Source organism: Phyllobates terribilis, unplaced genomic scaffold (assembly GCF_046119375.1).
Source record: "Phyllobates terribilis strain yellow unplaced genomic scaffold, ASM4611937v1 Scaffold_94__1_contigs__length_6153435, whole genome shotgun sequence".
NCBI lineage: Eukaryota > Metazoa > Chordata > Amphibia > Anura > Dendrobatidae > Phyllobates > Phyllobates terribilis.
In genome coordinates this window covers 677,581-689,615 of record NW_027362854.1, presented here as the reverse complement: position 1 = coordinate 689,615, position 12,035 = coordinate 677,581, and the positions used below count along the sequence as shown (strand labels likewise).

Here is a 12,035-nt window from a genome sequence, read left to right as displayed (position 1 = left end):
CCGCACAACACTGCTCATCCCCAATCACACTCTCTATCACATCACGCATCCTATTAGCCATAAGTTTTGCATAGATTTTATAATCACAATTAAGTAACGTTATTGGCCTCCAATTCCTCAGACTTTTCAAATCCCCTTTCTTAGGAATTAACACAACCAAACCTGCACGCATACTCTCAGTCACCTCCATGTTTCCCCACATATACTTACATACATCCACAAAGTCCTTACCAATCACACCCCACATCACACGATAAAATTCTACTGGGAGGCCATCCTCCCCCGGCGTCTTATTCAAAGCCATACTACACATAACCTTCCATACCTCATCACCAGTCACCTCACCCATCACTCTCTCTCTTTCTGCTTCACTCAACTTACTCTCTAACACACTCAAAACATCATTCTCCAAACATTCATCCCTCTGTTTCACTGCATACAGATCCTCATAAAACTTAGCCACCTCTTCACACATATCCTCTCCACTCACCTCACTTCCATCTGCTCCATACACCACGCTCATACTCTGTTTCTTTCCAAAAACTTTTTTAAAGAAAAACCGAGAACATTTCTCATCCTGCTCCATCTTATCAATCTTTGCCCTAAACACTATGCTTCTCCCTCTCTCCAACAAAAACTCACTAATCTCCTTTTTTACCTCTAAAATATCCTCCTCCACCTCAACTCCTCCTTCCCTTAACTTATACAAAACGCTCAACCGCGCGTTCAGTTTAACAAAACTCTCTCTTTTAATTGCTGCATACTTGTATCCTAAATTTTTAAAGAACATTTTTGTTTGTTTCTTCACCCAGTCCCACCACTCACAAACATTCCCAAACTCATTTTTATGCTTACACCATTCTTCATACCGCCTTTCATACTCCTTTCTCACATCTTCATTCTCTAACAGTTTAACATTTAACTTCCACAATCCTCTCCCAAACACTCCATCAACTTTTATATCCAACTCACACAACATACACACATGATCTGAAAAAAGAACGTTTTCCTGCCTATAATTAACAGAAACCATATTTTTAGAAATAAAACAATAATCCAATCTGGATTGTACCCTACCACTCTCAGAAAAGAAAGTGTTCAACAAAGGATTCATGTTACACACGCGCTGCATATCACACAACCCAAAATCATTCACTAACTCCAATAATGCTTTCCCAGACACATCCACATTCACTCTCCCCACATCACAGTTCATATCACCCACAATTACCACAGGTATTCTTCCTGGAACAAAAAGCTTAATTTTTTCAAATAAATTTTTGCGCTCATTTTTTTCAACTGGCGCATAAACATTAATAACACAAAACTTTACATTCTTGTATACAAAATTAGCAAGGATACATCTCCCCACCTCAATAACCAAATAATCACTCAAAACAACCTCCCTTCCTTTAACCAAAATACCCACACCATCATTCTTATTACATGCACTCCCCGACCACACAGACGCTCCATAAGACCATTCATCCCCTTTCACACCATCCACTACCCCACATTCTTGTAAACAAAAAATAGATGCATTTTGCATAGCTAAAAACTCAAAAATAGCAGCTCTTCTTACTTTACTTTTAAACACTCTTACGTTTTGGGACACTATGGTAAATCCCATAATACTTCTACTCCTTCACCAATTACACAAAGAAATAGCCTTTGGCCTAAACCAAAGCTCACAAGAGGACAAAAAGAAAAAACATTTACAATATTATATGGTGACACTATCCAGCACCACCACTATCCTCCTCCGCCATCAGAACAGAACAGCTGGTTTCCGACCCGCTGGCTTCACCAGCCACACTCCTCATTCTGGCAGTTCTGATCTTCCTCTGAGGCTCACTAAAATCTGCATCATCACTGCCCCCACCATCCTCCCTACGACTCTTCTTTGCACCCCTATCATCCTCCGAAGAAAAATCTTCAATGTTTTCAGGACCCGAAGGGTGTTCAGGACTGTCGGGTTCCGAGATTTGCACTTCACATCCTGTTGCGTCCATTGCCTCTCCAAAAGTCATCATCTCAGGCAGCTCTGCTTCCACCACTTTCCTAGATATTCTCGCAGACACTGCCTTTTTCTCCACCTTTGCCACTTCCCTCCAGAACTCCTTTTCTTCCCTCCGCTTCTTCCTCATTTCTTCAGCAGAAGAAGAACATGGTCTCAGGGACACCTCCTCTGGCGTCGTAGAGGGAGAGGCTCTACCAGTTTCCCGCCTCCTTCCCTCTCTCTCCTCCCTCTCCAATCTTTCCAGCACTTTCAGTGCGCTTGCCATCTGCCTCCTCTCCAGCTCCTCCTCCTTCTGTTCTTTATCAGAACGTCTAGGTGCACTCATAGGACAGTCCTTATACATGTGATCACTACTCCCACAGACATCACAGGACTTGGCCTCTGGACACTGGTTGGCCATATGCCCCTCCTTTCTGCAATTTCGGCAACACTGCCCTTTAAGGCATGTTACCATGGTATGTCCGAAAGAAAAGCATCTACGGCAAAACATGGGCTGGCCTGGGTAAAAGAGGAAACCTCTATGGCCTGCAACGGAAAAATTTGATGGAGGGTGTCTAAAGCCCCCCACACTGTCAGGATCCCTTTTCAATTTCACACGGAATTTATACTGACAGTTAAAGATTCCTAGACAATTGACTTGCTTCACTCCCTTCCGCACATATTCACAATAGCGAGAGAGGAAGCACTCCAGCAGCTCAGGGTCTGTAAAAGGGTTATAGACAGTCACAGTCACCTCCTTTTCTTGCAGACCAAACAAAGGTTCCCATCTAACTCCTTCCAAGCAGGGGTCACTAGAGTGACCACGGAGCCATTCAAAGACATTAAGGCAAACATCCTGGTCCATAAAGGTAACGTCATAATTACCTTGACGTGAAAATTCGTTGACACTGAAGATCTCAGAACGTCTTGCTCCAGCTTTGCCTTCAACGATGTCTTGGACAATGAAAACCACGTTGTTCTTGTTCTGGTCAGATGGATCCACGGACAAACGGATGGTGTTCTTCACAAAAGACATCTTGGATTCTGTCGGTATGGAATACCACAGGAAAAAGCAGAAAATCCTCCACAAAAGGGTCCGGATTCCTCCAGGAGACTCGCACCAATCAAGGTACAGTCATACGATCGCAGCCAAAAGGCCGAGAAGCGATAACCAGAATTGGTTTCAAACTACGGAGCCACCCAAGGATCCTGAAAAGTCCATTTGTGGAGATGAGCTCCTGGACTCCCGTTAAGAAGACATGTTGTCAACCTCTAGATCCCTTACATGCCTGCACTTTTCGGCTTGCTGCTGCTGCAATCCACGCGTTTTAGATCTGCATAACTCCACCTCTTTAAACACAGCACCTTCACCCCCTGCTGTTCCCACCCGCCTCAACACCGTTGGAAGGGAGGAGAACCAATTAAGGCGGGGGGTGGGGTGGAACGAGCAGCTGTCTACCCTTAGCAGGAGGGCTCCTGATTACATACCTCTCCTGCTGCTGCTGCTGCTGGCTGTCCAGCAGCAGACTGAAGGTGGCTGCTGCTGTGCACAGGTATATAAAGGCTCAGAGCCTATTATGACACGCGCAGCCAGCGTTCCATTGCCACATTCCATCTGCTGCAGGCAGGATACCTGGCTGGCTGAATGTCGCTGAGAAGCTCACAGAGACCGCCATAAGCAACAGTTTAACAGAATGCCACAGACTAATCAACCAAACTTTTTGGGTTGGGTTCTCTTTTATAGTCTGCAGGCATTAATTGAAAGAAGTCAGTGTTCCAGCAGAGGGAGACAACGTTTCAGAAAAGGCATTGTAGCAAACCAAAAAAGAAATTTTAAGTGCAGCAGAGTAACCAGCGCACATACCTGTTAGCTCAGGTGAGTTTAAAAGGCTGCTGTTGATAACAAGGGCATTTGCTAAATAGATGGTGTGTGTGCAACAATATACTGAAAGGTCAATTATATTGTGCAGCTTATCTCACCACCTGTAGTTATTTAGGTGAAAGCTCCAAAATGCTTGCCTAATATGTCTGTTTATCCAAAAGGAAGTAAAGAGGGAGAGCTAGAAAGATAGCATTGCGTTACATTACATGGCAATGCAATGCACAGTTGTTGAAGTTGAACCAAAATGAGCTTGTCATCTGGCTTCTGCAACTTTGAACATGAAAAATCCAATGAGGAGAAGAATAGCAAAGCCAAAGAGTCCATCCCAAAATCCGACAAACAAGCAAAATGAACAAAAAACATTGAATTCAATACTTTCTGATTTTAGAAACTGCATTAAAGAAGGGGTGCACCGGTCCTGGAGATACTGCAATACCAGGTCAATGCGTGGAGTGGACAGAGCAAGCTCTTTTTCCATCTCCCTGTTCTAAAAATCCATTTAATATATGGTCCCCAGATAGGGGACGTATCAGATATTAAACTGATAAGAACAGATACTACACTTGATCTTAGCCAAAAGGCCGAGAAGCGATAACCAGAATTGGTTTCGAACTACGGAGCCACCCAAGGATCCTGAAGAGTCCATTTGTGGAGATGAGCTCCTGGACTCCCGTTAAGAAGACATGTTGTCAACCTCTAGATCCCTTACATGCCTGCACTTTTCGGCTTGCTGCTGCTGCAATCCACGCGTTTTAGATCTGCATAACTCCACCTCTTTAAACACAGCACCCTCACCCCCTGCTGTTCCCACCCGCCTCAACACCGTTGGAAGGGAGGAGAACCAATTAAGGCGGGGGGTGGGGTGGAACGAGCAGCTGTCTACCCTTAGCAGGAGGGCTGATGATTACTTACCTCTCCTGCTGCTGCTGGCTGTCCAGCAGCAGACTGAAGGTGGCTGCTGCTGTGCGCAGGTATATAAAGGCTCAGAGCCTATTATGACACGCGCAGCCAGCGTTCCATTGCCACATTCCATCTACTGCAGGCAGGATACCTGGTTGGCTGAATGTCGCTGAGAAGCTCACAGAGACCGCCATAAGCAACAGTTTAACAGAATGCCACAGACTAATCAACCAAACTTTTTGGGTTGGGTTCTCTTTTATAGTCTGCAGGCATTAATTGAAAGAAGTCAGTGTTCCAGCAGAGGGAGACAACGTTTCAGAAAAGGCATTGTAGCAAACCAAAAAAGAAATTTTAAGCGCAGCAGAGTAACCAGCGCACATACCTGTTAGCTCAGGTGAGTTTAAAAGGCTGCTGTTGATAACAAGGGCATTTGCTAAATAGATGGTGTGTGTGCAACAATATACTGAAAGGTCAATTATATTGTGCAGCTTATCTCACCACCTGTAGTTATTTAGGTGAAAGCTCCAAAATGCTTGCCTAATATGTCTGTTTATCCAAAAGGAAGTAAAGAGGGAGAGCTAGAAAGATAGCATTGCATTACATTACATGGCAATGCAATGCACAGTTGCTGAAGTTGAACCAAAATGAGCTTGTCATCTGGCTTCTGCAACTTTGAACATGAAAAATCCAATGAGGAGAAGAATAGCAAAGCCAAAGAGTCCATCCCAAAATCCGACAAACAAGCAAAATGAACAAAAAACATTGAATTCAATACTTTCTGATTTTAGAAACTGCATTAAAGAAGGGGTGCACCGGTCCTGGAGATACTGCAATACCAGGTCAATGCGTGGAGTGGACAGAGCAAGCTCTTTTTCCATCTCCCTGTTCTAAAAATCCATTTAATATATGGTCCCCAGATAGGGGACGTATCAGATATTAAACTGATAAGAACAGATACTACACTTGATCTTAGCCAAAAGGCCGAGAAGCGATAACCAGAATTGTTTTCGAACTACGGAGCCACCCAAGGATCCTGAAGAGTCCATTTGTGGAGATGAGCTCCTGGACTCCCGTTAAGAAGACATGTTGTCAACCTCTAGATCCCTTACATGCCTGCACTTTTCGGCTTGCTGCTGCTGCAATCCACGCGTTTTAGATCTGCATAACTCCACCTCTTTAAACACAGCACCCTCACCCCCTGCTGTTCCCACCCGCCTCAACACCGTTGGAAGGGAGGAGAACCAATTAAGGCGGGGGGTGGGGTGGAACGAGCAGCTGTCTACCCTTAGCAGGAGGGCTGCTGATTACTTACCTCTCCTGCTGCTGCTGGCTGTCCAGCAGCAGACTGAAGGTGGCTGCTGCTGTGCGCAGGTATATAAAGGCTCAGAGCCTATTACGACACGCGCAGCCAGCGTTCCATTGCCACATTCCATCTGCTGCAGGCAGGATACCTGGCTGGCTGAATGTCGCTGAGAAGCTCACAGAGACCGCCATAAGCAACAGTTTAACAGAATGCCACAGACTAATCAACCAAACTTTTTGGGTTGGGTTCTCTTTTATAGTCTGCAGGCATTAATTGAAAGAAGTCAGTGTTCCAGCAGAGGGAGACAACGTTTCAGAAAAGGCATTGTAGCAAACCAAAAAAGAAATTTTAAGCGCAGCAGAGTAACCAGCGCACATACCTGTTAGCTCAGGTGAGTTTAAAAGGCTGCTGTTGATAACAAGGGCATTTGCTAAATAGATGGTGTGTGTGCAACAATATACTGAAAGGTCAATTATATTGTGCAGCTTATCTCACCACCTGTAGTTATTTAGGTGAAAGCTCCAAAATGCTTGCCTAATATGTCTGTTTATCCAAAAGGAAGTAAAGAGGGAGAGCTAGAAAGATAGCATTGCATTACATTACATGGCAATGCAATGCACAGTTGCTGAAGTTGAACCAAAATGAGCTTGTCATCTGGCTTCTGCAACTTTGAACATGAAAAATCCAATGAGGAGAAGAATAGCAAAGCCAAAGAGTCCATCCCAAAATCCGACAAACAAGCAAAATGAACAAAAAACATTGAATTCAATACTTTCTGATTTTAGAAACTGCATTAAAGAAGGGGTGCACCGGTCCTGGAGATACTGCAATACCAGGTCAATGCGTGGAGTGGACAGAGCAAGCTCTTTTTCCATCTCCCTGTTCTAAAAATCCATTTAATATATGGTCCCCAGATAGGGGACGTATCAGATATTAAACTGATAAGAACAGATACTACACTTGATCTTAGCCAAAAGGCCGAGAAGCGATAACCAGAATTGTTTTCGAACTACGGAGCCACCCAAGGATCCTGAAGAGTCCATTTGTGGAGATGAGCTCCTGGACTCCCGTTAAGAAGACATGTTGTCAACCTCTAGATCCCTTACATGCCTGCACTTTTCGGCTTGCTGCTGCTGCAATCCACGCGTTTTAGATCTGCATAACTCCACCTCTTTAAACACAGCACCCTCACCCCCTGCTGTTCCCACCCGCCTCAACACCGTTGGAAGGGAGGAGAACCAATTAAGGCGGGGGGTGGGGTGGAACGAGCAGCTGTCTACCCTTAGCAGGAGGGCTGCTGATTACTTACCTCTCCTGCTGCTGCTGGCTGTCCAGCAGCAGACTGAAGGTGGCTGCTGCTGTGCGCAGGTATATAAAGGCTCAGAGCCTATTACGACACGCGCAGCCAGCGTTCCATTGCCACATTCCATCTGCTGCAGGCAGGATACCTGGCTGGCTGAATGTCGCTGAGAAGCTCACAGAGACCGCCATAAGCAACAGTTTAACAGAATGCCACAGACTAATCAACCAAACTTTTTGGGTTGGGTTCTCTTTTATAGTCTGCAGGCATTAATTGAAAGAAGTCAGTGTTCCAGCAGAGGGAGACAACGTTTCAGAAAAGGCATTGTAGCAAACCAAAAAAGAAATTTTAAGCGCAGCAGAGTAACCAGCGCACATACCTGTTAGCTCAGGTGAGTTTAAAAGGCTGCTGTTGATAACAAGGGCATTTGCTAAATAGATGGTGTGTGTGCAACAATATACTGAAAGGTCAATTATATTGTGCAGCTTATCTCACCACCTGTAGTTATTTAGGTGAAAGCTCCAAAATGCTTGCCTAATATGTCTGTTTATCCAAAAGGAAGTAAAGAGGGAGAGCTAGAAAGATAGCATTGCGTTACATTACATGGCAATGCAATGCACAGTTGCTGAAGTTGAACCAAAATGAGCTTGTCATCTGGCTTCTGCAACTTTGAACATGAAAAATCCAATGAGGAGAAGAATAGCAAAGCCAAAGAGTCCATCCCAAAATCCGACAAACAAGCAAAATGAACAAAAAACATTGAATTCAATACTTTCTGATTTTAGAAACTGCATTAAAGAAGGGGTGCACCGGTCCTGGAGATACTGCAATACCAGGTCAATGCGTGGAGTGGACAGAGCAAGCTCTTTTTCCATCTCCCTGTTCTAAAAATCCATTTAATATATGGTCCCCAGATAGGGGACGTATCAGATATTAAACTGATAAGAACAGATACTACACTTGATCTTAGCCAAAAGGCCGAGAAGCGATAACCAGAATTGGTTTCGAACTACGGAGCCACCCAAGGATCCTGAAGAGTCCATTTGTGGAGATGAGCTCCTGGACTCCCGTTAAGAAGACATGTTGTCAACCTCTAGATCCCTTACATGCCTGCACTTTTCGGCTTGCTGCTGCTGCAATCCACGCGTTTTAGATCTGCATAACTCCACCTCTTTAAACACAGCACCCTCACCCCCTGCTGTTCCCACCCGCCTCAACACCGTTGGAAGGGAGGAGAACCAATTAAGGCGGGGGGTGGGGTGGAACGAGCAGCTGTCTACCCTTAGCAGGAGGGCTGCTGATTACTTACCTCTCCTGCTGCTGCTGGCTGTCCAGCAGCAGACTGAAGGTGGCTGCTGCTGTGCGCAGGTATATAAAGGCTCAGAGCCTATTATGACACGCGCAGCCAGCGTTCCATTGCCACATTCCATCTGCTGCAGGCAGGATACCTGGCTGGCTGAATGTCGCTGAGAAGCTCACAGAGACCGCCATAAGCAACAGTTTAACAGAATGCCACAGACTAATCAACCAAACTTTTTGGGTTGGGTTCTCTTTTATAGTTTGCAGGCATTAATTGAAAGAAGTCAGTGTTCCAGCAGAGGGAGACAACGTTTCAGAAAAGGCATTGTAGCAAACCAAAAAAGAAATTTTAAGCGCAGCAGAGTAACCAGCGCACATACCTGTTAGCTCAGGTGAGTTTAAAAGGCTGCTGTTGATAACAAGGGCATTTGCTAAATAGATGGTGTGTGTGCAACAATATACTGAAAGGTCAATTATATTGTGCAGCTTATCTCACCACCTGTAGTTATTTAGGTGAAAGCTCCAAAATGCTTGCCTAATATGTCTGTTTATCCAAAAGGAAGTAAAGAGGGAGAGCTAGAAAGATAGCATTGCGTTACATTACATGGCAATGCAATGCACAGTTGCTGAAGTTGAACCAAAATGAGCTTGTCATCTGGCTTCTGCAACTTTGAACATGAAAAATCCAATGAGGAGAAGAATAGCAAAGCCAAAGAGTCCATCCCAAAATCCGACAAACAAGCAAAATGAACAAAAAACATTGAATTCAATACTTTCTGATTTTAGAAACTGCATTAAAGAAGGGGTGCACCGGTCCTGGAGATACTGCAATACCAGGTCAATGCGTGGAGTGGACAGAGCAAGCTCTTTTTCCATCTCCCTGTTCTAAAAATCCATTTAATATATGGTCCCCAGATAGGGGACGTATCAGATATTAAACTGATAAGAACAGATACTACACTTGATCTTAGCCAAAAGGCCGAGAAGCGATAACCAGAATTGTTTTCGAACTACGGAGCCACCCAAGGATCCTGAAGAGTCCATTTGTGGAGATGAGCTCCTGGACTCCCGTTAAGAAGACATGTTGTCAACCTCTAGATCCCTTACATGCCTGCACTTTTCGGCTTGCTGCTGCTGCAATCCACGCGTTTTAGATCTGCATAACTCCACCTCTTTAAACACAGCACCCTCACCCCCTGCTGTTCCCACCCGCCTCAACACCGTTGGAAGGGAGGAGAACCAATTAAGGCGGGGGGTGGGGTGGAACGAGCAGCTGTCTACCCTTAGCAGGAGGGCTGCTGATTACTTACCTCTCCTGCTGCTGCTGGCTGTCCAGCAGCAGACTGAAGGTGGCTGCTGCTGTGCGCAGGTATATAAAGGCTCAGAGCCTATTATGACACGCGCAGCCAGCGTTCCATTGCCACATTCCATCTACTGCAGGCAGGATACCTGGCTGGCTGAATGTCGCTGAGAAGCTCACAGAGACCGCCATAAGCAACAGTTTAACAGAATGCCACAGACTAATCAACCAAACTTTTTGGGTTGGGTTCTCTTTTATAGTCTGCAGGCATTAATTGAAAGAAGTCAGTGTTCCAGCAGAGGGAGACAACGTTTCAGAAAAGGCATTGTAGCAAACCAAAAAAGAAATTTTAAGCGCAGCAGAGTAACCAGCGCACATACCTGTTAGCTCAGGTGAGTTTAAAAGGCTGCTGTTGATAACAAGGGCATTTGCTAAATAGATGGTGTGTGTGCAACAATATACTGAAAGGTCAATTATATTGTGCAGCTTATCTCACCACCTGTAGTTATTTAGGTGAAAGCTCCAAAATGCTTGCCTAATATGTCTGTTTATCCAAAAGGAAGTAAAGAGGGAGAGCTAGAAAGATAGCATTGCGTTACATTACATGGCAATGCAATGCACAGTTGCTGAAGTTGAACCAAAATGAGCTTGTCATCTGGCTTCTGCAACTTTGAACATGAAAAATCCAATGAGGAGAAGAAAAGCAAAGCCAAAGAGTCCATCCCAAAATCCGACAAACAAGCAAAATGAACAAAAAACATTGAATTCAATACTTTCTGATTTTAGAAACTGCATTAAAGAAGGGGTGCACCGGTCCTGGAGATACTGCAATACCAGGTCAATGCGTGGAGTGGACAGAGCAAGCTCTTTTTCCATCTCCCTGTTCTAAAAATCCATTTAATATATGGTCCCCAGATAGGGGACGTATCAGATATTAAACTGATAAGAACAGATACTACACTTGATCTTAGCCAAAAGGCCGAGAAGCGATAACCAGAATTGGTTTCGAACTACGGAGCCACCCAAGGATCCTGAAGAGTCCATTTGTGGAGATGAGCTCCTGGACTCCCGTTAAGAAGACATGTTGTCAACCTCTAGATCCCTTACATGCCTGCACTTTTCGGCTTGCTGCTGCTGCAATCCACGCGTTTTAGATCTGCATAACTCCACCTCTTTAAACACAGCACCCTCACCCCCTGCTGTTCCCACCCGCCTCAACACCGTTGGAAGGGAGGAGAACCAATTAAGGCGGGGGGTGGGGTGGAACGAGCAGCTGTCTACCCTTAGCAGGAGGGCTGCTGATTACTTACCTCTCCTGCTGCTGCTGGCTGTCCAGCAGCAGACTGAAGGTGGCTGCTGCTTTGCGCAGGTATATAAAGGCTCAGAGCCTATTATGACACGCGCAGCCAGCGTTCCATTGCCACATTCCATCTACTGCAGGCAGGATACCTGGCTGGCTGAATGTCGCTGAGAAGCTCACAGAGACCGCCATAAGCAACAGTTTAACAGAATGCCACAGACTAATCAACCAAACTTTTTGGGTTGGGTTCTCTTTTATAGTCTGCAGGCATTAATTGAAAGAAGTCAGTGTTCCAGCAGAGGGAGACAACGTTTCAGAAAAGGCATTGTAGCAAACCAAAAAAGAAATTTTAAGCGCAGCAGAGTAACCAGCGCACATACCTGTTAGCTCAGGTGAGTTTAAAAGGCTGCTGTTGATAACAAGGGCATTTGCTAAATAGATGGTGTGTGTGCAACAATATACTGAAAGGTCAATTATATTGTGCAGCTTATCTCACCACCTGTAGTTATTTAGGTGACAGCTCCAAAATGCTTGCCTAATATGTCTGTTTATCCAAAAGGAAGTAAAGAGGGAGAGCTAGAAAGATAGCATTGCGTTACATTACATGGCAATGCAATGCACAGTTGCTGAAGTTGAACCAAAATGAGCTTGTCATCTGGCTTCTGCAACTTTGAACATGAAAAATCCAATGAGGAGAAGAAAAGCAAAGCCAAAGAGTCCATCCCAAAATCCGACAAACAAGCAAAATGAAC

The 12,035-nt window shown here is 44.9% G+C and overlaps 6 non-coding genes across 6 annotated transcripts; all 6 read right to left on the bottom strand.

Annotated features, from left to right (window-relative positions):
- Positions 1–4,283: 4,283 nt before the first annotated feature.
- LOC141198172 (U2 spliceosomal RNA) lies at positions 4,284–4,474 on the bottom strand. The gene has a single exon (XR_012270132.1). It is a non-coding gene; the product is annotated as a U2 spliceosomal RNA (small nuclear RNA).
- A 1,109-nt stretch (positions 4,475–5,583) lies between these two features.
- On the bottom strand, positions 5,584–5,774 carry LOC141198171 (U2 spliceosomal RNA). The gene has a single exon (XR_012270131.1). It is a non-coding gene; the product is annotated as a U2 spliceosomal RNA (small nuclear RNA).
- Positions 5,775–6,883: 1,109 nt separating this feature from the next.
- LOC141198170 (U2 spliceosomal RNA) lies at positions 6,884–7,074 on the bottom strand. Its single transcript, XR_012270130.1, has one exon. It is a non-coding gene; the product is annotated as a U2 spliceosomal RNA (small nuclear RNA).
- Positions 7,075–8,183: 1,109 nt separating this feature from the next.
- Positions 8,184–8,374, bottom strand: LOC141198169 (U2 spliceosomal RNA). The gene has a single exon (XR_012270129.1). It is a non-coding gene; the product is annotated as a U2 spliceosomal RNA (small nuclear RNA).
- Positions 8,375–9,483: 1,109 nt separating this feature from the next.
- On the bottom strand, positions 9,484–9,674 carry LOC141198168 (U2 spliceosomal RNA). Its single transcript, XR_012270128.1, has one exon. It is a non-coding gene; the product is annotated as a U2 spliceosomal RNA (small nuclear RNA).
- A 1,109-nt stretch (positions 9,675–10,783) lies between these two features.
- On the bottom strand, positions 10,784–10,974 carry LOC141198166 (U2 spliceosomal RNA). Its single transcript, XR_012270126.1, has one exon. It is a non-coding gene; the product is annotated as a U2 spliceosomal RNA (small nuclear RNA).
- Between the last annotated feature and the right edge of the window lie 1,061 nt (positions 10,975–12,035).